The sequence below is a fragment of the Mandrillus leucophaeus genome, unplaced genomic scaffold (assembly GCF_000951045.1).
Source record: "Mandrillus leucophaeus isolate KB7577 unplaced genomic scaffold, Mleu.le_1.0 Scaffold1, whole genome shotgun sequence".
Taxonomy (NCBI): domain Eukaryota; kingdom Metazoa; phylum Chordata; class Mammalia; order Primates; family Cercopithecidae; genus Mandrillus; species Mandrillus leucophaeus.
In genome coordinates, this window is record NW_012098097.1 from 1,103,210 (window position 1) to 1,108,494 (window position 5,285).

Here is a 5,285-nt window from a genome sequence, read left to right on the forward strand (position 1 = left end):
CTTTCTCCCTCCAGATAGAAATCTCTTCTGAATGATTCCTGAGTACGATGTGGATCATCATGGATTTTGGCTGCAAGAGAGAACACAGCATCCCTTTTGTAAAAGAAGTATCAACCAATGTAACAGTTTTTGGTTTCTTGCTTCCAAGTTGCTGAGATTGACCAGAAGGTTGGAGCCTAGGCCACCATCGATAGGTTATCTGATTCATAGATGAGATCCTAATGTTGGAAGTTTCCAGTGCCTTGCCCCAAAATGAAGGCCCCCCCACCCAGTGATGTGTTTGGAAAAAATCTTGGAAGTAATTGCTCCTTGGTTTTTTTTTTTTTAAATTTTGTAGTGAATAATGCAACAAAAATCAGAAATGTGAATAATCCCATTGTAAGTCACTTGCCTTCTGGTGGATTTCGGTCAGGGTCAAGGAGCAAATGGGCAGGAACTCGGCTGTGTGAATGAGAAGCTTCAGAGCTTTGTAAACAAGGTCATCGTCAAGCCATGACTCAATACACAGTGAATTATTTGAAGTCTTTTAGAATTAGCAACTAACCTCCAGGAAAATGGTGCATGTTTCATTGAAGTGGCTGACCAACCAAATAGCACAGGCCACAGCACCAGGGGACACTGCATTTATTAATTATTAATTAATTAATTTTTGAGACAGAGACTCGCTCTGTCACCCAGGCTGGATGGCAGCAGTGTGATCTTGGCTCACTGCAACCTCTGCCTCCTGAGTTCAAACGATTCTCCTGCCTCAGCCTCTCCAGTAGCTAGGATTACAGGTGTGCGCCACCACGCCAGGCTAATTTTTGTATTTTTAGTAAAGATGAGGTTTCGTCATGTTGGCCCGGCTTGTCTTGAACTCCTGACCTCAGGTGATCCGCCCACCTCAGCCTCCCAAAGTGCTGGGATTACAGGCCTGGCAGGGACATTGTATTTAATACAGAGGGACAACTCCTCATGTAGTGTCCCTGAATTCTTCCACTGCTTACAACATTCAAGTTTCCATGAGCAAAGAACTTTATTCTGCTTCATTATTTTTATTTATCCATTTTTTTCTTGGATATGCAGAGTGACCCAAGAGAACACAAATTTTAAAGGTTGACGGAAGAGGGAGCACTTGTAACTTTGAAATAACAACAAAAGAGATACGGTTTTTCCTTTATATAATAGGGCTTTGTCTCTTTTTAAAAACTAGATCTTTTCCCAGCTGCTTGTTGTACCAGATGTTCTCTTTGTGAGGCTTGGGCATAGAAAGTCCTCCAAGGCCCCAAGCTCTCGTTGCTTCCAGAACACAGCCCTACTTTCTCTCATTCCGAATTTTTTAAAACACAGAACAATCCATTATTCTTACCACCATGTGGCTTGAAAGTCTGTATAATCCCCTGAGGGTAGGAAAAAACAAACCCAAACAAGCTAGAAAGAAGATGAATGAAATAGGTAAAGAGCTGGTAAATCCGAAGGCAGGAAAGAGGTAACCAGGGAAGAAGCTAGAGATCAAGGAAGAGGAAGTGAAGATAATTGGCTGAAAAGTCACAAAACAAAACAGGAAAACAATCTTCCCCTCCCCCCAAACTCTTTTCACATATTTTGTTTTCCATTATGCAAGACATTAGGTTTGATGGGCTTTACTTTCCCATCAAAACAACTTACAGATGCAAACAGAAAGGGAAAGTAAGACAAGGAGTGATCCAGGTCTTGGCTCAGGTGCCTTTACGGTCAGGTTGAGCCAAACAAAATTTCCAAAAATTAATCCTTGACCTACAGAAATAGCAATTTTATATGGTTTGATTCAATATAATTGCCAGTGAGATAACTGTCACATGCGTCCATGTGAAGAGACCACCAAACATGCTTTGTGTGAGCAATAAAGCTTTTTAATCACCTGGGTGCAGGCGGGCAGAGTCCAAAAAGAGAGTCTGCAAAGGGTGGTGGGATTATCATTAGTTCTTACAGGCTTGGGATAGGCCGTGGAGTTAGGAGCAATTTTTGGGGGGCAAGGTGGGAGTTCTTACAAAGTACGTTCTCAAGGGTGGGGAGAATATTACAAAGTACCTTCTTAAGGGCAAAGGAGGGTATTACAAAGTACCTTCTCAAGGGTGGGGAGGGTGTATTGTCACAAAGTTAATTGATCAGTTAGGGTGGGGCAGGAACAAATCCCAATGGTGGAATGTCATCAATTGAGGCAGGAATTGGCTATTTTCACTTCTTTTGTGGATCTTCAGTTGCTTCAGGCCATCTGGATGTATACGTGCAGGTCACAGGGGATATGACGGCTTAGCTTGGGCTCAGAGGCCTGACAATGACAAGATTGGGTACTGAGTATGCGGAAAGATCATACGTGTTACCAGTAGATTTTAACCAGTTTGGTTATTACAATAGCTAGCTTCTTTCTGGTAAATATTGTAATAAAGGAGATGTCTCAGCCTGTGGCCGGTTTGCATATGGCCCATGAGCTAAGAGTGGTTTTTATATTTTTATAGGGTTGTAAAAAAAAGTGAAAGAATATGCAACATTAGGCCATGTGTAGCCTACAAAGCCTAAATTACTCTCTGATTGTTTACAAAGTTTGCAACCGATGGAAACCCCAGGTGCACGCAGATTTTTTCATTTTATTTTTTGCTCTTAGTATGATAATCACAACCTATTGAGAACTAACTATGTGTCCGGCACTGTTCTAAGAAATTATATATTAATCTATTTAATCCTCACAAAATGCTGTGTGCAGGTTCCACTATTATTCATGTTTTACACACCTGGAAAGAGCTGGGATGGAGATTTGAACCCAGGGCTCCTGCATGCTCTTAAACACTGTGTAGAATTGCCTTTCAAGAAGTTGTTGCAGTTTACATCTATAATCCCAGGGCTTTGGGAGGCTGTGGTGGGAGGATTGGGGAGGATTGCTTGAGCCCAGGAATTTGAGACCACGCTGGGCAACATAGCAAGACCTTGTTCCTACAGAAAAAAAAAAAAAAAAAAAAAGAAAAGAAAAAAAGAAGTTGATACAAGGGAGCTGTGAGACTTACTCCTGGGGGAAGCTAGATTGATTTCTAAACTGATTTCTCATCTCAGCTCTTGGTACTCACCCGTTGAGAATTTTTGGCAAGTTATTTAACTGCTCTCTGCCTTAATATCTCTGTAAATTGAAGAAAACTGATTTTTTAAAAAGGCAAATGATTCCAAAGAAATGAAAATGAGTTGTATCAGGGGAATGCAAATGACTATTATCCAAGGCAAATGACTATTATCCTTCTCATGTCCTTTTGTACAGTCATTTCAGTTTTCCTCATCTACCTATGTATGTATATTCTCTTGAGTTCTCTCTTGAACTGGATGTAAACTCTTACTAGTTCCCTTACAAATTAATGATTGAAATAAATTTTTTGATATTCTGTTATTTCATATCTATATAAGGGTCATAATTATAAACTCCTTTTAAAGTTATCTTTTAACACAAGAAACTATCATTTTCCCTCAGTTTGCATGTATGCTTTCTATTTGACTGGGGCATAAGGCAAAGCCGGAAGTAACCTGAGAATAGGATTTTGGTGTCAGTCTGACGTTCCCTTTAATGCCCTTTGCACATGGAGATGCTCAATTCAACTCTTGAGGTGAAATTACAATGAAGGAGAGAGACATTCTAAGAAAGAGGGTTGATGAACTAATTTCCAATTCCGTTTTAAATTCTTTACTGTGTGTAGAAAGATTCCTTACAAGACAAAACAACAGATCTCATAGAAAAAGGCAACTTTGTAGCAATTTCTGATGATTTTTCAGGGAAAAAACTTATGCCTGACTGTATCTCCTCTTCCTAACTAAATATATCGAGTGGTCGGAAATACAGAGCCAGGCTCCTACAACCACCTTCTAAAGCAGCTCACATGGCTTTCTCCATCTGAGTAGATTTTACACGTCCAAGATCGTTTCCAGAGTTCCTTCATTTTCTCTTCCCAGGTATGATCCATATTTTGGCATTTCCATCATCTCAGTGCTAACTCTAAGAGTTCAGTGATTTCATGGTATTCCCTGGCTGCCCGGAACTTAGATGGTAGCATTCAACATCTGTTTTATAGCACAGCACTTAATGACCAGGGCTCTGCAAGAAAAGTGCTTGGATTTGATTCCAGGCTCCACTTAACCTCTCTAAACCTCAATAGATGGCTTTTTTCTTCATATGGTTATTAATGGAGATAAAATAAGTTGGCAAGTATAAATTGCTTAGCACAAGGCCGGACTCATTAGACTTCTCTAGCAAGTGACTGGGCGCGGTGGCTCATGCCTGTAATCCCAGCACCTTTGGAGGCAAAGGTGGGCAGATCATTTAAGCTCAGGAGTTTCAGACCAGCCTGGCCAACATGGTGAAATCCTGTCTCTACTAAAAATACAAAAAAGTGAGCTGGGCGTGGTGGCTTGTGCCCATAGTCACAGCAACTCGAGAGGCTGAGGCAGGAGAATCACTTGAACCTGGGAGGCGGAGGCTGCAGTGAGCCTAGATTGTGTCACGGCACTCCAGCCTAGTGACAGAGTGAGACTCTGCCCCAAAATATAAATAAAATAAAACAAAATAAAAAGCCTCTAACAAGCATTAGCTATTACTGTATCCGTGTGTGTGTGTGTGTGTGTGTGTGTGTGTGTGTGTGTCTGTTTCCCTTCCCCCAATCCTTTATTAAAATCCCTCTGTTGTGTGCCCAGTCAACCTAGGAAGGAAAAATGACATGTTACTTCTTACAATAAGATGGTAAGAAAAAACTGACTGATGGTTATTTCATGTTTAAAAGGTTTTGTTCTTCACAGGCCTCATCTCACATAATTCTCACAGCAATCTTTTCAACAAAAGCATTTAATCATGCTCTTTTTTGCAAATGGGTGAAATAACTTACCCAGTGGCTGAGTTTCCCAGGGCTGACATACCAAAGTATCACAGACTGGGTGGCTGTACTTTCTGGAGGGTAGACGTCTGAAATCAAGGCATTAGCAGAGCTGTGTTCCCTTTGAAGTCTCTTAGGAAAAATCCTTGCTCCTTCCAGCTTCTGGGGGCTCCCAGCAATCCTTGATATTCCTCAGCTTATAGCAGCATCACCCCAATCTTGGGCTCAGTCTTCACATGGCCTTCTTCCCTCTGTGCATCCCTGTGTCCCCCTCCTCCTTTTGTAAAGACAGGAATCATTGAATTTAGGGTCCATACCAACGCAGTATAACCGCATCTTAATTTCATTACATCTGCAAATACTCTATTTTCAAATAAGGTCACATTCTCACGTACCAGGGGTAAGCGCTTGAACATATTTTTG